This window comes from Mus musculus, chromosome 5, assembly GCF_000001635.26.
Source record: "Mus musculus strain C57BL/6J chromosome 5, GRCm38.p6 C57BL/6J".
Classification (NCBI taxonomy): domain Eukaryota; kingdom Metazoa; phylum Chordata; class Mammalia; order Rodentia; family Muridae; genus Mus; species Mus musculus.
Window position 1 is genome coordinate 104889248 of NC_000071.6, and position 24294 is coordinate 104913541.

Genomic DNA, 24294 nt, shown 5'->3' on the forward strand with positions numbered 1-24294 from the left:
TCTTCAAGGCTTTTCCCCACTTTCTCCTCTATAAGTTTCAGTGTCTCTGGTTTTATGTGGAGTTCCTTGATCCACTTAGATTTGACCTTAGTACAAGGAGATAAGTATGGATCGATTCGCATTCTTCTACATGATAACAACCAGTTGTGCCAGCACCAATTGTTGAAAATGCTGTCTTTCTTCCACTGGATGGTTTTGGCTCCCTTGTCAAAGATCAAGTGACCATAGGTGTGTGGGTTCATTTCTGGGTCTTCAATTCTATTCCATTGGTCCACTTGTCTGTCTCTATACCAGTACCATGCAGTTTTTATCACAATTGCTCTGTAGTAAAGCTTTAGGTCAGGCATGGTGATTCCACCAGAGGTTCTTTTATCCTTGAGAAGAGTTTTTGCTATCCTCGGTTTTTTGTTATTCCAGATGAATTTGCAAATTGCTCCTTCTAATTCGTTGAAGAATTGAGTTGGAATTTTGATGGGGATTGCATTGAATCTGTAGATTGCTTTTGGCAAGATAGCCATTTTTACAATGTTGATCCTGCCAATCCATGAGCATGGGAGATCTTTCCATCTTCTGAGATCTTCTTTAATTTCTTTCTTCAGGGACTTGAAGTTTTTATCATACAGATCTTTCACTTCCTTCGTTAGAGTCACGCCAAGATATTTTATATTATTTGTGGCTATTGAGAAGGGTGTTGTTTCCCTAATTTCTTTCTCAGCGTGTTTATTCTTTGTGTAGAGAAAGGCCATTGACTTGTTTGAGTTAATTTTATATCCAGCTACTTCACCGAAGCTGTTTATCAGGTTTAGGAGTTCTCTGGTGGAATTTTTAGGGTCACTTATATATACTATCATATCATCTGCAAAAAGTGATATTTTGACTTCCTCTTTTCCAATTTGTATCCCCTTGATCTCCTTTTGTTGTCGAATTGCTCTGGCTAATACTTCAAGTACTATGTTGAAAAGGTAGGGAGAAAGTGGGCAGCCTTGTCTAGTCCCTGATTTTAGTGGGATTGCTTCCAGCTTCTCTCCATTTACTTTGATGTTGGCTACTGGTTTGCTGTAGATTGCTTTTATCATGTTTAGGTATTGGCCTTGAATTCCTGATCTTTCCAGAACTTTTATCATGAATGGGTGTTGGATCTTGTCAAATGCTTTTTCTGCATCTAACGAGATGATCATGTGGTTTTTGTCTTTGAGTTTGTTTATATAATGGATTACATTGATGGATTTTCGTATATTAAACCATCCCTGCATCCCTGGAATAAAACCTACTTGGTCAGGATGGATGATTGCTTTAATGTGTTCTTGGATTCGGTTAGCGAGAATTTTATTAAGGATTTTTGCATCGATGTTCATAAGAGAAATTGGTCTGAAGTTTTCTATCTTTGTTGGATCTTTCTGTGGTTTAGGTATCAGAGTAATAGTGGCTTCATAAAATGAGTTGGGTAGAGTACCTTCTACTTCTATCTTGTGAAAAAGTTTGTGCAGAACTGGAGTTAGATCTTCTTTGAAGGTCTGGTAGAACTCTGCACTAAACCCGTCTGGTCCTGGGCTTTTTTTGGCTGGGAGACTATTAATAACTGCTTCTATTTCTTTAGGGGATATGGGACTGTTTAGAAGGTCAACTTGATCCTGATTCAACTTTGGTACCTGGTATCTGTCCAGAAATTTGTCCATTTCGTCCAGGTTTTCCAGTTTTGTTGAGTATAGCCTTTTGTAGAAGGATCTGATGGTGTTTTGGATTTCTTCAGGATCTGTTGTTATGTCTCCCTTTTCATTTCTGATTTTGTTAATTAGGATTTTGTCCCTGTGCCCTCTAGTGAGTCTAGCTAAGGGTTTATCTATCTTGTTGATTTTCTCAAAGAACCAACTCCTCGTTTGGTTAATTCTTTGAATAGTTCTTCTTGTTTCCACTTGGTTGATTTCACCCCTGAGTTTGATTATTTCCTGCCGTCTACTCCTCTTGGGTGAATTTGCTTCCTTTTTTTCTAGAGCTTTTAGATGTGTTGTCAAGCTGCTAGTATGTGCTCTCTCCCGTTTTTTCTTGGAATCACTCAGAGCTATGAGTTTCGCTCTTAGAAATGCTTTCATTGTGTCCCAAAGGTTTGGGTACGTTGTGGCTTCATTTTCATTAAACTCTAAAAAGTCTTTAATTTCTTTCTTTATTCCTTCCTTGACCAAGGTATCATTGAGAAGAGTGTTGTTCAGTTTCCACGTGAATGTTGGCTTTCTGTTATTTATTTTGTTATTGAAGATCAGCCTTAGTGCATGGTGATCTGATAGGATACATGGGACAATTTCAATATTTTTGAATCTGTTGAGGTCTGATTTGTGACCTATTATGTGGTCAATTTTGGAGAAGGTACCATGAGGTGCTGAGAAGAAGGTATATCCTTTTGTTTTAGGATAAAATGTTCTGTAGATATCTGTCAGATCCATTTGTTTCATCACTTCTGTTAGTTTCAGTGTGTCCCTGTTTAGTTTCTGTTTCCATGATCTGTCCATTGGTGAAAGTGGTGTGTTGAAGTCTCCCACTATTATTGTGTGAGGTGCAATGTGTGCTTTGAGCTTTACTAAAGTTTCTTTAGTGAATGTGGCTGCTCTTGTATTTGGAGCATAGATATTCAGAATTGAGAGTTCCTCTTGGAGGATTTTACCTTTGATGAGAATGAAGTGTCCCTCCTTGTCTTTTTTGATGACTTTGGGTTGGAAGTCAATCTTATCAGATATTAGGATGGCTACTCCTGCTTGTTTCTTCATACCATTTGCTTGGAAAATTGTTTTCCAGCCTTTCATTCTGAGGTAGTGTCTATCTTTTTCTCTGAGATGAGTTTCCTGTAAGCAGCAAAATGTTGGGTCTTGTTTGTGTAGCCAGTTTGTTAGTCTATGTCTTTTTATTGGCGAGTTGAGACCATTGATGTTAAGAGATATTAAGGAAAAGTAATTGTTGCTTCCTGTTATTTTTGTTGTTAAAGTTGGCATTCTGTTCTTGTGGCTGTCTTCTTTTAGGTTTGTTGAGGGATTACCTTCTTGTTTTTTCTAGGGCGTTGTTCCCGTTCTTGTATTGGTTTTTTTCTGTTATTATCCTTTGAAGGGCTGGATTCGTGGACAGATAATGTGTGAATTTGGTTTTGTCGTGGAATACTTTGGTTTCTCCATCTATGATAATTGAGAGTTTGGCTGGGTATAGTAGCCTGGGCTGCAGTTTGTGTTCTTTTAGTGTCTGTATAACATCTGTCCAGGCTCTTCTGGCTTTCATAGTCTCTGGTGAAAAATCTGGTGTAATTCTGATAGGCTTGCCTTTATATGTTACTTGACCTTTTTCCCTTACTGCTTTTAGTATTCTATCTTTATTTAGTGCATTTGATGTTCTGATTATTATGTGTCGGGAGGAATTTCTTTTCTGGTCCAGTCTATTTGGAGTTCTGTAGGCTTCTTGTATGTTCATATACATCTCATTCTTTAGATTTGGGAAGTTTTCTTCAATAATTTTGTTGAAGATGTTTGCTGGACCTTTGAGTTGAAAATCTTCATTCTCATCCACTCCTATTATCCGTAAGTTTGGTCTTCTTATTGTGTCCTGGATTTCCTGGATATTTTGCGTTAGGATCTTTTTGCATTTTCCATTTTCTTTGATTGTTGTGCCGATGTTCTCTATGGAATCTTCTGCACCTGAGATTCTCTCTTCCATCTCTTGTATTCTGTTGCTGATGCTCAAATCTATGGTTCCAGATTTCTTTCCTAGGGATTCTATCTCTAGTGTTGCTTCGCTTTGAGTTTTCTTTATTGTGTCTACTTCCCTTTTTAGGTCTAGTATGGTTTTGTTCATTTCCATCACCTGTTTGTATGTTTTTTCCTCTTTTTCTGTAAGGACTTCTACCTGTTTGATTGTGTTTTCCTGTTTTTCTTTAAGGACTTGTAACTCTTTAGCAGTGTTCTCCTGTATTTCTTTAAGTGATTTATTAAAGTCCTTCTTGATGTCTTCTACCATCATCATGAGATATGCTTTTAAATCTAGGTCTAGGTTCTCAGGTGTGTTGGGGTTCCCTGGACTGGGCGAAGTGGGTGTGCTGGGTTCTGATGATGGTGAGTGGTCTTGGTTCCTGTTAGTAAGATTCCTTCGTTTACCTTTCGCCATCTGGTAATCTCTGGAGTTAGTATTTATAGTTGACTCTGTTTAGAGATTGTTCTCCTGTGATTCTGTTACCGTCTATCAGCAGTCCTGGGAGCCAGATTCTCTTCTCTGAGCTTCAGTGCTCTGAGCTCTCTCTGCTGGCAAGCTCTCTTACAGGGAAGGTGCGCAGATATCTTGTATTTGGACCTCCTCCTGGCCGAAGAAGCAGGCCCAAAACAGGACCTTTCTCAGACACTGTGTTGCTTTGGCAGTTCCCAGAAGCTGTCACCTTCTGTGGTACAGACTCTCACCTAAGCAGACTAATTTCCTAAGTTCGGCGGGTCCCGGACCAGGATGGCGACCACTGCTGCTGTGGCTTAGGGCGCTTCCCCAGCCAGGCGGGCACCTGACCTCCGGTCCGGACTGTGGCCAGCTGTCCCCTGCCCACAAAGGGTGCTGCCTCAGCGGCTTTGTGCTTCTGCCTCTTCCAGAAGCTGTCAGGTTCTCTGGCGCACCCTCTCACCTGTTCAGACTAATTTCCTAAGTTCGGCGGGTCCCGGACAAAGATGGCGACCGCTGCTGCTGTGGCTTAGGGCGCTTCCCCAGCTGGGCGGGCACCTGTCCTCCGGTCCGGACTGTGGCCAGCTGTCCCCTGCCCACAAAGGGTGCTGCCTCAGCGGCTTTGTGCTTCTGCCTCTTCCAGAAGCTGTCAGGTTCTCTGGCGCACCCTCTCACCTGTTCAGACTAATTTCCTAAGTTCGGCGGGTCCCGGACAAAGATGGCGACCGCTGCTGCTGTGGCTTAGGGCGCTTCCCCAGCCGGGCGGGCACCTGACCTCCGGTCCGGACTGTGGCCAGCTGTCCCCTGCCCACAAAGGGTGCTGCCTCAGCGGCTTTGTGCTTCTGCCTCTTCCAGAAGCTGTCAGGTTCTCTGGCGCACCCTCTCACCTGTTCAGACTAATTTCCTAAGTTCGGCGGGTCCCGGACAAAGATGGCCGTAAAATCATTTATATCATGGCTCACATTCATGGCAATCATTTCTTATATGAATTTTTTTTACATATTTAACAAAATCTCCACGTACTCAGAGTTTTATAACAATGACTGCATTCATAAATTTTCCCGTAGATTAAGCCATATTATATTTGGATAGTGAACCAGTAAAAAGCAGAAAATTTCTACATTACTAATACTCCTAAGAATCTTTTGTAGTGCGATTTTGTTGATTTACTCCGAATGAAGTTGGAAAATCAATTAACTGTAAAATCATATCTAGTTCAATAAATATACTCTAAGTGGCGATTACAAGATATTTTCTAAATGTCCTTGGACAAAAAGATACTCAGTGTTTCTGTTAATATCTTTAGTAAATGGGTCCTGAAACTTTATAAAAGATAGAGATAGATAGACAGATAGATCTGTGCCTTATAATATACCTATGAAAGGTACAAGAATAAAATGGAAAAACATTACATTCACAAATTTTGAATTTTTATTCTCCAGAGACATGTGAGGTATTTCTATTAATCTTTCTATTCAACTTTCTCAAGCCTTATAAACTTCCACTATCACTAAACTTAACCACTTTTCCACAAGTACATGAGTTACATATGTGTTACTGTGAACTATTTGTTTATGAGAAGTTTCTGGATATAAACACATCATATGGTCAAAGTGTATACCTTTTTACAATATCTAACAAGTATAAGAGTAAACCGAGTGGCAGGTCTGCATTTTAGTGCCAATGGGGCTGTGCTTGAAATAATTCTATCTGTTAAGGCGGTATTCTATACTGAAGAATGCCCTGCCAACTGAAATAGAGTACATGACATAGGGGAAAATGCATTTGTGAGAATTTAATACTCAGTATCTTTAAAGCTATGCTTATTTACATACACTGTTGCCTTGAACTAAAATTTCAAGAACACATGGAGATTTCTTCTGAGGCACATTTGGATCAGCGTGTAAATAAAAATTACCTTCCATTTCTTCTAGAAGTTTGAGAATTTTCATTACTGTGGTCTTCCCAATAACAGCCTAAAACATCGTACCAGAAAATGTATATTATTGGAGTTGATGGAAAGTTTAACGTACTATCTTCAGTGAACCTTAGATCCATGTCTGACTCATTCACCTCATTCTTCTTTCTCAATGTAAATTATAGAAGAGCACCATCAACAACAAAAGCAGCAAGCAAAAGGACAAACACACATTCAAACCAAAGGAAACAGTTGCCCTCTAACTTGTCAAGGAAAACCACATGAACAGTCTTACCTATAGCTCTGAGGGTCCTGTAGGTCTCCAGCATCACATCCTTGTAGAGACTCTTCTGGGAAGGATCCAGCAAAGCCCATTCTTCCCGAGTAAAGTTCACATGCACATCCTCATATGTCACTGCATTCTAGAACATCCCATACATGTTTATAATAGAAAGCATGGTGCGCACATATTGGACATATATTTCATTAACAATGTATTCAAATTAACTCCCTTTTCCTCCATCCTAACACAGAAGTTATAATGTAATCTCAACGTCATTTCAGACAGAAACTGAATTATGAGGTTCACATCTCGCATTTCCTCACCTTTTGAATGGGGCATGCATTTGCAAGAAGAGTACCAATTAACAGATATAAAGAGACAAGCAAACAGATCAACAACACTAAGTAGACACCATAGATTCTGTATGAATATTACAAACTACAAAAAGCAAGTAACTCTCAATTCTGAACACCTATGCTCCAAATGCAAGGGCAACTATTTTCATAATACAAACTTTACTAGAGCTCAAAGTGCACATTGCACCTCACACAATAATAGTGAGAGACCTCAACACCCCACTCTCAGCAATGGACAGATCATGGAAACAGAAACTAAACAGAGACACAGTGAAAATAACAGAAGTTATGAAACAAACATTTCATCCTAAAGGCAAAGAATACACCTTCGTCTCAGCAGCTCACAGTAACTTCTCCAAAACTGACCATATAATCCGTCACAAAACAGGCCTCAACAGATACAAGAAGACTGAAATCATCCCATGCACCCCATCAGATCACCACTGACTAAGGCTGGTCTTAAATACCAACAAAAGCAAAGGAAAGCACACATGCACATAGAAGCTTAACAACACTCTACTCAATGATAACTTGGTCAAGGAAGAAATAAAGAAAAAAATTAAAGGCTTTTGAGAATTTAATGAAAATGAAGACACATCATACCAAAACTGATGGGAAACAATGAAAGCAGTGCTAAGAGGAAAATTCATAGCTCTAAGTGCCTCCATAAAGAAACTGGAGAGAGCTTATACCAGCAGCTTGACAGCACACCTGAAAGTTCTAGAACAAAAAGAAGCAAATGCACCCAAGAGGCGTAGCCTGCAGGAAATAATCAAACTCAGTTCTGAAATCAACCAAACAGAACAAAAACAACTATATAAAGAATCAACCAAACCAGGAGCTGGTTCTTTGAGAAAATCAACAAGATAGATAAACTCTTAGCCAAATTAACCAGAGGGCATAGACAGTATCCAAATTAATAAAATAAAAAATAAAAAATAAACATAACAACCAAATATACCTTAAAATAACTATTCTGTTTGTTGAGCATTACCAGTTCAAAATATTAAAATCATTCTTACAAACATCATAAAAGTATCATTGATAATATTTCTCACTGTGCTTGAAGTTAGCATTTTCTTAACGTTTAACTTCAATGAGTTTTTCCTATTTTGATTTTTTTTTTTTTTTTTTTTTGGTTTTATGAGACAGGGTTTCTCTGTGTAGCCCTAGCTGTCCTGTAACTCACTCTGTAGACGAGGCTGGTCTTGAACTCAGAGATCTGCCTGCCTTTGCCTCTCGAGTGCTGTGATTAAAGGCATGTGCCACCACGCCAGGCGAAATTTTCAAAATATACTAACTGATAAAATAATTTCTGTCCTAGAAACACTGATAATCTTTTGTAAGTAAACTGAGTGTTACATAGTATACATAGATATATAATGCATTTTAAATACTTACCCACTAAGTCTGGAGGAATCATATAAGGGCTTTTGAAAATATTTTTAATGATTCATTTTTAATATTTTATGCTCTTTTACTATGGTTAATTCCCACAAAATATTATATATGTTTTGAAACAATGTAGTATTCAACATTAGATTTAGGATCCTCAGTTATGAATAATATTAAACATTCACTAATGATATCTTTAACGTATGAAAGGATATAAACATAAAAGTTAAACAAATTTTTACATATTATTTATCAAAATTCTAAATATCATTAATATGTTTGATGTAAAAAAAAAAGAAAAATACATGAATCCAATGATAGAAATAGTAAAGAAAATGTTAAAATCATGTTCTACAAAAAAATTAACAAAGAAAATATGATTTACAGTAAGTATATTTTATATAAGTATATTTTAAAGTTTTCTTTATATAATTTCATAGGCTGTCAAAAAATAGAAGCAATGAACTATTGGTAAGATGCCCATTTTTGCTTTGGGAATCCTATCTATACATGAGAATGGAAGATCTTTCCATAATTTTAAGTCTTCACTTTCTTTCTTCAAGATTTGAAGTTCTTTTCATACAGATCCCTCACGTGCTTGCATAGAGTTATACTAAGAGATATTATATAATTCGTGGTTACTAGAAAGGGTGTTATTTCCCTTATTATATTCTTGGTCTAATTATCATTTGAATAAAGGAGGGCTATTGATTTCTTTGAGTTAAGTTTGTATCTAGCTACTTGGCTGAAGGTGTGTATCAATCCCAGGAAATCTCTGGTAGAATCTTGGGGGGTCATTTATGTATAGTATCTTATCATCAACAAAGAGCGATACTTTGGCTTCTTCGTTTCCAATTTGTATCCCCTTCATCTCCTTGAGTTGTTTTATGGCTCTGTTTAGGATTTTGACCTTTATCTCTAATTTCTCTAAACCTTTCACATTAAGGGATGCTGGATTATGTCAAAAATTTTTACAGTGCTTTAGGCGACAAGCAAGACAATTCTGAGATTCTATTTTATACCAGCAGAATGGATAAGTCCAAAAGCTCAAGATATAGCACATGTTGGCAAGGATGTGGAGAACCTGGACCACCTGCTCATTGTTAGTGGGAATGCATGCTTAGAAAACCCCTGTGAAAATCAATTTACCACTTTCTCAGAAAACTGAGAAGAATACTACCTCAAAACCCAGCAATACCACTCCTTGGTACCCATATGATGCTCCAATATTCTACAAAGACCCTTGATGAACTATGTTCACAGAAACTTTAATCATAAGAGCAAGAAAATTGAATCAACCTAGATGTCCCTTGACTAAAGAATGGAGAAAAGTAATGTACATCTACACAATGGAGTACTATTCAGTGATGGAAAAGACAGATACCATGAGATTTGCTATCAAATGTAGGAAACTTAAGAATACCATCGTTATCAAGGGAATAGAGTATCAAATTGACCTTCGTGGTATGTACTCATTTATATGTAAATATTAGCCAAAAAAATACAGTTACCAAGTTATACCACACAGAACCAAAAGTTAGTAAGCAAGAAAACAGGCCCAAATGAGGAGGATCTTTGAATCTCACTCAGAAGGGGAATATAATAGTCATAAAAGCCAGATGGAGAGAGGGACATTGGACTGGCAGAGCATGGAGAGGGAACAGTCTGTACAGGATCAGAATTGGGGAAGGACAGGAGAGATGACTAGATGGCCATGAATATGATTAGAAATCAGCAACTGAGCCGGGCATAGTGGCACAGGCCTTTAATCCCAACACTTGGGAGGCAGAGTCAGTAGGATTTTTGAGTTTGAGGCCAGCCTGGTCTATAAAGTGAGCTCCAGGACAGCCAGGGCTATACAAAGAAACCCTGTCTCAAAAAAACAAAACAACAAAAAAAAGAGAAATATGCAACTGATGTGGGTGAGGAGGTGGCTGGGCATCTCCAGAAAGAGACAGAGACCTGGTGTAAGACAAACGCTCAAGAATCAATGGGGATAGCCAGGCTTGGTAGCACATGCCTTTAATCACAGCACTCAGAAGGCAGAGGCAGGCAGATTTCTGAGTTTGAGGCCAGCCTTATCTGCAAATTGAGTTCCAGGACAGCCAGGGCTATACAGAGAAATCCTGTCTCGAAAAACAGACAAAACAAACAAACAAACAAACTAACTAACTAACTAAAGAATCAATGGGGATGACCTCATCTGTGACTCACTACAATGGGGATATTGATCATGCAGAGGACACTTCCTGGTGCCAGGCAGGAACCCCAGTGAAGCATTAGAGACACCAACCAAGCCACAAAAAATTTCAACCCAAAATTTACCGTGTCTAAAATAAATGTGTGCGTGGGGAATGGAAGAGAGACTGAGGGAATAGCCTAACAATTACCAGCCCAAATTGAGACCCATCCCATGGGCAAGCACCAGTCCCTAACACTATTAATAGTACTCTGTTATGCTTACAGACAGGAGCATGCCATCCACTGAGTGGCTCTACCCTGGGGCTGGCTCATAAAGAGACAGATAACCACAGCCAAACAGTAGATGGAGTTTGGGGATTCTACTGGAAGAATAGGAGCCAGTATTACAGTCCTCCCAGGACAAAGGAACTCTATAGGAAGACCGACTGAGTCAAATAACTTTTATTGTTCTCAGAGTCTGAACCCTCAACTAAAAAACATACATGGGCTGGATCTAGGCCTCCATGCTCATTTGTCAGAGATGTGAAGCTTTGCCATCATGTGGGTCCTAAACAACTGGAAATGGGGATATGCAAACAGATGTTGCATATATATAGGATTGGTTCTTGTAGCCAAATGCCTTGTCTGACCTTAGTGCAAGAGAAAGTATGTATCCTTTCAGTGATTAGTTGCCAGAGATGCGGGATAATCAAAAGGGCCTCCACAGGGTGAGAGGAGAATGGGATGAGGGCATGGGGGAAGAATTATAAGAGGGGGTGACAGGAGGGGGCAACAAGCATGAGGTAAATTGAATGACTTAAAAAGATAAAATTTAAATAAAAAAAGGAAAAACATAATGAGCACGCTGGTTAGAATGGCTCAGGCATTTAATCCCAGCATTAGGTAGACAAAAAAATAGCATATTTTATGGAGTTGGATGTTAGCCTGGTCTATGTGATCATAGGACAGCAAGATATATATATTAAGAACCTGTATGCCATGCAATGTCAACCAAACAAACCACAAAGAAGTAAAGAACTCAGAGGTCATTACTAAAGTGCTTGAAAAGAATTATACATTCACCACACTGTCACTGTAGACAACCTGGATGTCACTGAATTGAAGAATACATTCCGAAAATGAGGCACATTAACACATTTGAATATTACAAAAATGGTAGTCATTTAAAAAGTGTGAGCATAAAATGTACAGGCATTTGGATGCAACTAGAGAAATCAGACTAAGTGAGTTAATATAGGCAAAGAATGAAAAATATAGTAGGCATTCACTTATAAGTGGATATTGGCTATTACCTAACAGATAATCAATGGAAGACAGGAGCACAACATAGCTGTCCTCTGAGAGGTCCAATGAGCAGCAGATTGAGACAGATGCAGATACTCCCACCCAACCACTGGACTGAAGTCAGGGAGCCTTGTAGTTGAATTAGGGAAAGGTTGTAAGAAGCTGAGGAGCAGAGCAAACCCATAGGGAGACTGGCAGTCTCCAATAACCCAGAACCCTGAGATCTCGCTGAGCTACCAACGAGGCAGCACAAATGAGCTGCTCCATGGCCTCTGCCACATAGAGACCAGAGGACTGGGCTCAGTGAGGGAAGAGGCACCTAACCCTCCAGAGACTTGAGGCCCAGGGAGTGTGGAGGCCTGGCCAGAAGGAGGAGAGAGGAGAAATCTGTAGGAGAAGGAATAGGATGAGGAACTATAATAGGTGGCCAATGACTGGAATGCAAAAATAAAATAATAATAATAACAATAACAATAATAATAAAGATAATCAACTAACAATCCAAAGGAGAAAAAAGTCAGTAGGTAAAAGGAAGAAGGAAAACTGCTACAACTGATAATCAACTTCAGCAAAGTGATTGAATATAAAATTAAATCAAATAAACTAGTAGCCTTACTCTACATACAGGATAAATGGGCTGAGAAAGAAATTAGGGCAACGACAGCCTTCACAATCAAAACAAATATAGAAAATATCTTGGTGTGACTTTAACCAAGTCAGTGAGAGATCTGTATACCAAGAACTTCAACTCTCTGAAGAATGAAATCAAAGAAGACCTCAGAAATTGGAAAGATCTCCTATGCTCATGGATCGACTGGATTAACATAGTAAAAACGTCTCTCTTACCAAAAGCAAGCTACAGATTCAATGCAAACACCACCAAAATTCCAACTCCATTCTTCACATAGATAGAAAGAGCAATTTTCAAATTGATCTGTAATAACAAAAACAAACCCAGGATAGCAAAAAGTACTGTCAACAATTAAAGAACGTCTGGGGGAATCATCATCTCTGAACACAAGCTGTAATACAGAGCAAGACGGGTACAAACTGCATGGTATTGGTACAGAGACAGACGGGTAGATCAAAGAAAAACAATTGAACACCAAGAAATAAGCGCACAGGTCTATGGTCACCTGATCTTTGACAAAGAGGTCAAAACCATCCTGTGGATAAAGTACAGCACATTCAACAAATGGTGTTGCTTCAAATGTTGCTTGGCTTGGAGAAGAATGGGAATGGGTTCATTCTTATCTCCTTATACAAAGCTAAAGTCCAAGTGGACATTCAACCAGATGCACTGAAACTTATTGAGGAGAAAGTGGACAAGAGCCTTGAACACATGGGTACACGGGAAACATTCCTGAACAAAACATCAATGGCTTATGCTCTAAAATCAAGAATAAACAAATGGGCTGGGCACTGATGTTGCACGCCTTTAATCCCAGTAACTGAGAGGCAGAGGCAGGCAGATCTCTGAATTTGAGGCAAGTCTGGTCTATAGAGTGAGTTCCAGGAAATCCAGGGCTATATAGGGAAACCCTTTCCGAAAAAAAAAAGAAAAGAAAAAAAATAATAATAAAAAAAATAAAAAGTTAAGACTCCAGAGAAACAAATAACCCTATCTGTCCTGCATGTGGCCTGTTTCCTAGAATATTGCCACTTAAGGAGAGATTGTAGTTTTGTAACTTTATGATGGGTTGTGGTAAACTGTAGCTCATTTTCACCTGGTATGTATGAGACAACCCTGGGAGAAAAGCAGGAGACAGATGAAAGACCTGTGGAGCACTATTGTTACTGAGCAGAGCTTCCTTAATGGGAAGGTTAAAAAACATACAAACAGCAGGAACAACAAAATAAACCTCAAATAACAATAACATAAACATCAAAGAACAAACCAGAACCCACTACTGTCCAGTAAAGATCAACAGAACTGATAAAATGAAAGGATGCATGTAGAAAGTGGGTGTTCTAAATGGATCAGAAGCTGTGGTCTAAGTAGACTAAGAATTGGTGCCTAACAATGGAAAACCAAAAAGACAGCAGTGTTTAGTTTAAACTGTCCCAGGTGGCAGAAAATTTCATGTAATCTTCAGAAAATAATAGAATTCCAAAGAAATATGCTCTAATGCCAAAAAATTAAAATTCAAATTGACAGCCACTGTTTATATAACATTGACAATTATATATTTTAATTAAAATATATTAGATCAGTTTTCCCCTTGATCTTCACTAAGTCCCTTCCCCAAATTTCCTCAGGTAATTTGTTCCTTATTAAGAATCTGTGATTAAATCCCGTCGTGGTGGCACACGCCTTTAGTCCCAGCACTCTGTACTCAGAGGCAGGTAGATTCTGAGTTCGAGGCCAGCCTGGTCTACAAAGTGAGTTCCAGGACAGCCAGGGCTACACAGAGAAAACCTGTCTCAAAAAAAAAAAAAAAAAAGGTGTGATTAAGTATTGCATATGCCAGAAAGATTGTGCTGAAGGCACCCTGTTACACCTGTCTCGTATGAGGCTATGCCAGTGCCTGGCAAATACAGAATTGGATGCTCTCAGTCATCTATAAGATGGAACACATGGCCCCCAATGGGGAAGCTTGAGAAAGCACCCAAGGAGCTGAAGGGGTCTGCAACCCTATTGGTGGAACAACAGTATGAACTAACCAGTATCCCCAGAGCTCGTATCTCTAGCTGCATAAGTAGGAGAAGATGGCCTAGTTGGCCATCACTGGGAAGAGAGGCCCCTTGGTATTGCAAACTTTATATGCCCCAGAACAGGGGAATGCCAGGGCCAAGAAGCAGGAGTCGGTGGGTAGGGGAGCAGGGTGGAGGGAGGGTATAGGGAACTTTCAGGATACCATTTGAAATGTATATAAAGAAAATTTCTAAAAAAAAAAAAAATAAATAAACAGAAAAAAGAATGTGTGATTAAGTATGCACAAATATATGAATAAAATTTTCTGATTACATTTTGTTTTGCCTGTATAATGACTTCAGGACTGGCAATATTCCAGTGCATAGTCAAATGCGGAGGTCATCATTCCCTAAGGCCAATTCTTCCAATTGCTGGAGAATTTCACTCTTTAATGACCAACAGGACAGTGGGGGTGAATTTCTTTGCACCCACAGTTCACTAGGAAATCTAGAAATAGTAAACACTCATAGGACAGTACTCAATGAAGGAGATTAAAAAAAAAAAACCCTTCATTCACTTCAAAATGCTCAGATGTATTTTTTAAAGACCTCTTGACCTCTGCTATTTGAAGACAGACCTTACCTACCTTTAGCTGTAGAAGCAGACCTTAGCCAACTTCTGCAGAACAATTATCCCACACTCTTTCTACACTGTTAACTATCCCTAGGGGAACTGCCCAATGTACTTTATGACCTTTGCCATCAGTCAGAGACCACATTGAATTCTGGGTATTTTACATATAGAATCCAGTTTTGTAGTCACATTTGCTTTCTAAAATGATTTCAATGCAATCAAAACTTAAAGCATCTTGTACAACTAGAATTGGGCTGATTGGACTCTTTGTTTCCTGGAAATCTTCACCAAAATTGTATTGCATTTTAAATATGTAGGCAATGATTTGGCTGGCATTAGATTCCCCCAAGTCGGCACCAGGTTGACAAAGTCAATGTGCATGAGATTTTCATTCTCATCTCTTAGCATGGTTTGCTTCCCCATCTGATACCTAAAGGGAGCCCCTCAAGAAAATTGGATGCCCAAGTGACCTAGAATGCATTGTGTAGAAAACATGAAGGATAGAAAATTGGGGGTGCCCAACAGCCTATGCAAAAAAAAAAAAAAAAATTGGGGATAGAAAAACCATAGCATCTAAGCAAAAAGAAGTTTCTTCAAGAGCATCCATGTTTCATTCCCAGGACACAAAACATCTCACTACTACATATTACTCAGGGTTCAGGGGCTTTAACACAACCTCCTTGCCCTTCTGCTCAACAGACATGAACATTGTACAAAACCATGCGTGTAGATAAAATATTCCTACAAATAAAATAAGGATTAAATTATTTTGCTAGGAGAGACAGGGAGGGAAAGATAGAGGCACACACACACACACACACACACACACAGAGAGAGAGAGAGAGAGAGAGAGAGAGAGAGAGAGAGAGAGAGAGAGAGAGAGAGAGAGAGAGAAATTAGTATCATAAAACCTTAGGAGTTAAGCTGGGAATGTTAGTGCATTTCTTCAGTCCCAGCACTCAGAACACAAAGGGAGGAAAACCTCTGTGAATTTAAGAAAAGCTTTAGGGACACAAGGGATATAAAAAGCATACTAAGGAAAATCAACTCTCAAAATTCAGACAACATAAAATTGAATTAAGGTAAACTCAAAAGAATTCCTGATTATGAGGAACAAGACAAGGCTGATCAGTCTCTATATCTGAACTCAGTATGTTGTAAGAGATCCAGGGGATATAAATTGAAGAGTTAAAACTCAAATTATCCTAACTGGGAGATGATAGGACCTTACTGATACAAAAAATTCTACTACCAACTTTCTATAGCTTATAAACACTTTCAGGAAAGTGGCTGGATACAAGATTAACTGAAAGCTGTAAAATAAATCAATATCCCTTCTGTATACCTCACATATCAAACTGACAAATTGACTGAGAAAAAAAATCAGAGCAACAGTATAATAAATAACATATGAAATGTGTCAAGAGTAACATTTAAAAAGAAATGTCACTTTAAAAAAGCAAATGAAAGATTTGCATGACAAGTTGAATTAGTTAAAGAAATTGAAGTGGACATAAGAAGATGGGACACTTTCTCATGCTCACGAATTGGTAGGATTGATGCAGTCAAAACACAAATCTTCACAAAAGTAATCTACAAATTCAACACAATCCCTGACAAAATGCCAAAAAAGTTTACAGAGCATGAAATGACACTTTCCAGCTCCCAGGACAAAAACCCAGGAGAGCTACAACAATCTGGAGCAGGAAAATAACTACATAGTACTGGTACATAGACACACAGCTTGAATAATGGAATAGAGTTGAAGACCAGAGAAGATTCAAACCACATATGGACACCTGGAGTGTCTAAAGGAATCCACCTAGACACAATGAGAAAAACAGGACCTTAAACAAGTGGTGACAATGACCCACATGGGCTCGGAGAAGGGTCCTGAGACAAGGGGTGCCTGGGAACAGCAAAAACATGACTAGAGGTCAAACTGTGGATTCTAGCTCAAGACCTGTGTTCTGCTTGAGACATCTTTTTAAGCCTGCTCCTCTCTCTCTTCTGCTTCTTCCCTGGAGATCTCTCTGTCCATGTCATGCTTCTTTTGTGTGTGTGTGTGTGTGTGTGTGTGTGTGTGTGTGTGAGAGAGAGAGAGAGAGAGAGAGAGAGAGAGAGAGAGAGAGAGAGAGAGATAAAGATCTCTAAGTAGTTTTCTCTTTTTATCCTTAATGTTTGACTAGATACAGCAACTACAGTAAAACCCAGATCTAATCATTATTTTACATATCAATCCAATCATTTATTCAAGGTTTCCTTGAGTGTTTCAGGAAACAAGTTCAAGGCACAAGTTCTTAGATTCTTTTTTTTTGGTTTTTCGAGACACGGTTTCTCTGTATAGCCCTGGCTGTCCTGGAACTCACTTTGTAGACCAGGCTGGCCTTGAACTCAGAAATCTGCCTACCTCTGCCTCCCAAGTGCTGGGATTAAAGGCGTGTGCCACCGCGCCCGGGCTCAAGTTCTTAGATTCTTAAGGGACCCGAAGCATACATTTATTTTTTTTCTTAACAATGCAAAAGAATTCAGGGATCCATTAGCCTTTCTTAAGCATACTTCAGAAGCCAGTTCAATTGCACAAAGTCATCAAATTACCCTTTTTACCTCTCCAGGGAAAGGCCTTTCCCCTAGCCAAACTGGCCTTGAACTGTGGAATGTGCATGCCTTTTTATCCCTGCCTTTGCATCTTTCTCACTTGCTGGCTCACAGGGTAACTGACTTGGTTACTTTAGATTCCTTAAGGAGCCCCTCATATGATTCATATTGCATCCTTATTTTTGGCAGAGTTGAGAAATTATATATTTTCAAGCTCATGTATTTAGAGCTTTTTTGCATAGCCTTAAAGGCTGTCCTGAAATCTCAGTTTTCACAACTTTGCTGTGACATAGCCACATCCTCACCTCCAGGACTCCAGCAGTTTCTAACCAGCATGGAGTCAAGAGCATTCACAGGGAAGACATTCCTCTGAAAATGAAATCCTCTGATTTCAGAGAAAAGAGTCCTCTGTGAGTGGGTCCAAAAAATTTGTACATGATTACACAAATAAGCCTTACTTATACCTACAACAGCCATCAACACTCATGACAGCTCACATTAGTGCCTGGGGGTGGGGGGTGGGGGGGAGGGCATGAACCGTGCCTACCTGTGCTAACCAGGGCCACACTTGGCTTAGCACAGTGGTGCTTGTTAAACTGTAGTTCAACATGGAGATATATAGAAATAGATTTGTCTTCTTTCAATGCACAAATAGATTTCCAACGACTTAAAATAAAACCAGACATATTGATCCTGACAGAAGTATAAAGGGAGAACCTCACTGAATTCAATGTTACAGGAGACACTGTTCTGAACAGAATACTAATAGTACAGAAACTAAGATCAACAATTCATAAATTGGACCTAATGAAACAGTGATATTTCTGTAAGGCAAAAGCCCATTTAATTGGACAAAAGACCACCTAAGGATTGAGAAAAGTAATTTTACCATATCTACATTGTCTGATAATGTTTATACCTCACAAAACTGGATGTTCTAATATCAAAAACACCATATAAAAATAGGATACATATTTAAACCATGAATTCTCCACAGACAATCTCAAATGGCTGAGAAACTCTTAAAGAAATATTCACCATCCATACTCATTATGGAATTGCAAGTGAAAACTAATTTGTGATTCCATATGAAACATGCAAGAATGGTTACAAAGAATAGCACAAATGATTTTCATCATAGAGAGAATATAAAGCAAGTGTGCTGCCCTCTACTGCTTGTAGGAGTGCAGACTGACCCGTCCAGCAGGTCCAGTTATTCGAGGATCTCGAGGGGACCTCCTCCTAATAACCAAATGGGGGGTAGAGAGAGAAGAGGGTCTTGTACGAATAACGACACGGAAACCGTTCTGCAGCTGTATCAAGACCCCGCTGTATTGAGAAAGGTCTAAGGCTTAAATGCACAAGCAAAAGGGGAAGTACAGATAATTATCAGTGGGTAATTATCAGTGGGATGGGTAGGGCAATACAAGCAAAAGGAGAGGTATTTATCAGTGGGAGGGGTAGGGCAATACAAGCAAAAGGAGAGGTATTTATCAGTGGGAGGGGTAGGGCAATACAAGCAAAAGGAGAGGTATTTATCAGTGGGAGGGGTAGGGCAATACAAGCAAAAGGAGAGGTATTTATCAGTGGGAGGGGTAGGGCAATAGAAATTTTTTCTTTTGACAGCTACACGGGGAAGCAGGAACTTGGTGGTATCAGGGTGTGGTCAGGACATCGGTGATGACCTAGGGCTGGAACATCCCGTGGTTCTCAGAATCCATGTGTTGGTGGTCCGCTTTTGACCCTCTTTTTCTTCTCGGGGGGAGAGGCCCAATTCAGAGATCAGGACAATAGCGTTGCCTTAATAGCTCCTAACATCTCCCCCATTTTAATATTATTATGAAGGCACATTGTATAATAAATTTGTAGCCACGTTTTTAAAGATCGCCTAAGCGTCTGTTTGCTTACCAGGTGATTCTCTAAAACCACGAAGGTCACAAGGACAAGTCATTTATGAGGCTTGAATTAATGGTCCCAGTCTGTTGGGTATAACCTGGGCCAGCCAAGGGATTTAGGAACAAAGCAAGCTCCGTGGGTAGAGGTAGAGGTCTGATCCCCAGTGTGTAATGTTAGGGTCCATGTACAGGATTGACTCTCAGGCCCACAGATTTTTACCCAGAGTAACCCTGACCTGCTCCCGTGCCGTTTTTTTGGGGGGAAAGGTTCCTAGGGCACTCAACCTTTATGCAATCAGACATGCCTCTCAGAGACTAACAGCTTTTAGACTAATCTCTGTGCAGTACTTAGTCTTACAACTCTCACGGGCGACGGCTTTAAGTTCCAATTTTTCGATGTGTCTAGCCTGGGATGACTGTTTAGTTTCCAATGTGGCGAGAATGTATATTACCATGTCGGAAGCACAGACTACGGCAATCTAAAAATGATTTGTGGCATGAGATTGATGGCCGAATTTAGGGGGAGGGGAATGGTCTTACTTAAGCATTTTATGGAAATTGAGTCTCTCTCCCCGAGAAGAGGGTGATGAAGCGGTATCCACGTCTGCCTCTTCTCTAGTAACCTGCTTGTTATCGCCAACGTCTAGCTGATGACATGAAATGAACTGAAACAAATGTGCTTGAAAGAGATGAATCAATTTGAGATTTAACAAATCGGGTCAATTTCTGAAATGCCCAAGGACCGAAGGAGATCAATAGTAGGAGTCCCAATAGGGGCCCCAAAAGGGAGGGCAACAAGGTCGAAAGCCAGGGGGAGGTTGAAAACCAGTTTTGGTAGTCTACCTTCCCTCTAGGCCATTGTAAATACTTGTGTATGGGTGTAACTCAGCTATCTACAGTTCTAAGTAACTACTCTGGTTCCTCTTTAGGTCTTAAACTTCCTTTTTCCTAGTTGATGTTAAATTCCTGTGTAAGGCAGTGACCTAGCTTTTATTCAAAGTGATAGTGTAATGCCAGAGGCAATTCTGAATGTCAGTGAATAGGCAGCACTCTTCCTGAATTCTAAGCCCATGGTCTGCTCAAGGACTTTCTAGGACAGTGGAACACCGTCAAGGCTTGGCTATGTCTAAAATTTCCACCTTTCTAGCCTTAATGTATGTTATATCCTGTCTTCTTACTAAGACTACTACTTCTAAGACATCTTTTGTCTCTAAATTTTTATCTATATAATATGTTGCTCTGACAAAGCTATGGAAATATTCCTATGCTTATCATTAGCAAAATGGGCAGTATGTAGCTGCTGATCTAAAGCTGTAGTAGATACCTTTTAAAAGTTTGCATTTTCAGATTTTAAAACCAAGGATCATTTTCTAACTCTAATAGGCAGCAAAGCATAAGCAGGTCTCTTACAAAAACATAACAGTAGATTCCTTATCTAAATTAGGATCTACACAATTAGTTAATTGACAAGAATTACAATGAATATGAAAAGACTTGCCAAGATTGGCGATCTTAACTCTTAAAATTATCGAACAATAAGCATATAGGTAAGGTACACAAACTTTCATAGCTATAAGGAGCTGGCCTGAGTGGCCAAAAACAGTGTCTCTGACAAAAGCATCTTGTACATTCTCTGTACCAGTCTTTTTGCCTCACGAGTCAGCTTTTTTAGTTGTTTGTATTTTAAGTTGGCACCAGGTTGGTACTCCTTGCTGCAGCCCATGGTGGAGATACGAAGTTTCTTTATTTGTTTGTAAGTGGATGCTCTCCGATTTCTCCTCTTTTGTGGACTCAACACAGCTTTTTGGTCACCACTGTCAAGGCACTCACAGGTCACAGGTCAGCCTGTCACATTGGAAGCTAGTATGCTCTTGTAGCATTCTGTGGAAAAAACAGAAACATTCCCCTTTTCCCCATATTAAATATCTGAACAGGATCATGGCAAGTGCCAATAAGTGGATCCTTTTTATCTGCCCTAGAAACTATTATATCCAGTTTTTCCAAAAACGAAGATGTGATCTAAATAATGTGTACAGGGATATAATTTCTCTCCCCCCTTCTTTGTTTTTAAAGAAGGTATAGTTTTTAAAGTTTTACAATACCTTGTCTTTGAGAATTATAAAATATCTCAGTAACATGTGTAACATTAAAATGTTGACAAAACCTTAAATCTTTGGCTGTAATAGCCGGTTTTAATTTGATTTAGAACACCAAGCAAGCAAAAATCAACACAGGCAATGACTAACTATACTTTTAGTTGCTTTTTTTTGTTAAAGTAATTGTAATTAGAAAGACTAAAAAGGTATCAATAGTCATGTGTATATTTTTTTTATTAAAAATGAGTACCCATTTGCAATAATTGTTTAAGTATACGTCCTCGAGAATTAACACCAATGTGTGGAACAGGTAGAAACTGAGGACACTGAGAGTAAATCTTTATAATATGACATGCACAATTATTTATTTATTTATTTATTTTAAGTACCAAATTATTATTTTAAGCCATTACTATTTTGATGATGTAAAGAATGAGATTATATGGCCAATTATTTTTGTATAAGATCCATAATCTACCTGGGATATAAATCTAGCGTGGCATTGTCTTAAGAGGTCTTTTTAAGGCAATCTTTAACATTTTAAAACACCATCTATAGCACATAATTTAATTATCTGTGCTGAAGCAGGCGGAAACTTACAAGAATAAACATGTGATCTAATTCACATATACTTCTTTTCTATAGAAGGGTTGTTTTTAAATACAGTAAATGGGATGCATGCATGCATGAATTTATAGAAGATACAAAAGCATGTATATAAGTAATTTCTAATTTACTTTTAGGATGAGTATCAATTTTATTTAAAATGATGGTATGTAACAGGTCAAATATTAATATTTTGCAATAACTAATTGCTGTTTGGAACAAGGAATTCTTAATTAGCACCACAGCAGCTTTATAATAGAATGTTAAAACTTTAAGGTGAAGAAGAATGATTTTACATTGTTTTTTATTGTTTTTTTTGCCAAAGAATAGCTGTGGACACATTTAATAACAATAACTAGAATATGTAGCTAATATCTGATTACCACCAATTATAATCGATACCAATAGATTATAGAAGTTTCCTCTACTTTCTGTTAAAGCCTTTTTGGTTCTCACCAATTAATTTGAATCTCATTTGATAGCACCTAACATAGGCTTAGGTTCTCCTGTGGTGAGTTTAAGGTGAGGTCTTTAGACAATTAACATCTCCTGGAAGCTTTTGAAAATAAAATTTTGAAGCAAATTTGTACCACAATTTTTTAGTATAACTAGAACCCTAAATATTAAAAATATTGCCTCTGAATCTTATGGAGCAGCAACTATTCCCTAGAACTTTAAACTTTCCTTTAGAGGCATTAGCTAAAGTATTTTTTACCCAGGAAACAATATACACTGAAAGATTCAAAGTCTTAGCTTTTTGTATTGAAGCCTGGACAATGAAAATTTCTTACATAATGTAAGACTATATTAGCCATACCTAGGGGCAAAATCCTTTAATGGTCACCAGTTCACTAGAAGTAAACTCTTTACAATTAACAGGATATAAAAGGAAAAAATAATCTTTTAAATCTATAATAATTTTATATGGAGTAGGCAAGCTATCTTGTAATGCCTTTATAAGTTCTACACCCTGATTGACCTTTTATAAATCTTGAATTTAGACTTTATTATGAACACCTGGGTAGATCTGAAAAAAAAAAAAAGTTGTTTAGCTGAAAAGAAATCTCCCTGAAGGCAGGGAGGGGTGAAGTTTTAAGAACTTCTCTAGGCACAGTCTGCAAAACACAAGAAACATTGTACAAGCTTACCTGAGGCTGCTCTAAGCTTAGTATCAACCTAAATGTATATTTTTTAATCTGAGCATTTTGGTCTTCCTGTAATAAGGACCAATTTTAGAGGAACAATTTAACTGTCTATGCCTCTAATTTTTGATACTCTTTCTTAAAGATGATTACTCTTATAATTATCTTAATTACAATATATAGATGAATTAAAGATCTTAAATTTGAAATCAAACTGCAAGCTGTAGTCAATGGAACACTGGCAATTTTAACCATAATTTAAGTTTCCGTTGTAATATTAGAATATATCTATAACTTTTGAAAAGTAAGACCCAATTTAAAACAATTTATTCTCTTTAAAATCAATACTAGAAGCATCACTATCACGTTACAAAGTTTGGCTTGCTAATTCATGAATGCATGACAGTGTAAATTTTAATGTTTTATTAAAGAGACATTGTTTTAAAATCTTATCTCTATAAGTCTACTTTCTGGATTAGAATTACACAAAATTTTATCTCAATTTAGAAGTATCTTTAGAGGACTAGTTTTCTGGGCTGTTTTATGCCAGGTGCTTTTGTTTGAAAATGACTTTAGCTAGCCCTGAGTTACTACTTAAGCTAACTTTGTAACCAGTGTTACACCTTTTTAATCATACCCAAATAACTTATAAGCCAATTTTCTATGACCAAGATATGTAGATCATATTTATACCTTTAAGACCAATCAAAAACCAAATTAAGTGGCTTCACGAATCTTATAAATTTAGATCAATTAAAGACTTTTACTTTTTATAGCTATACTTATAAGATAAAAACACACTTTGTCATTTGCTAAACACAATAATCACAAAATTGCAGAGAATTTTTTAGGAAAAAACAACTATCAGCTTATTTGCCTTAGAACTAAGAGGTTGTAGATTCTTTTTCTTTAAAAACAAGTTTTTCAGCAGGACCTCTCCTGCTGTGCTTGATTTTTAGCTAAAGGGAGGGGCCTCTCTCAGCCTCCGTTGTGCAAACTGAGAGTGATTCAGCAGGTAAAGTTTTTAACCTTTTTTTTTTTTCTTTTCTTTTTAACATGAAACATAAAACAGCCAGTC

The 24294-nt window shown here is 38.3% G+C and overlaps 1 pseudogene; it reads right to left on the minus strand.

The window, feature by feature from the left end:
* Positions 1-24294, minus strand: part of Gm29716 — a 52392-nt pseudogene that overhangs the window by 6687 nt on the left and 21411 nt on the right.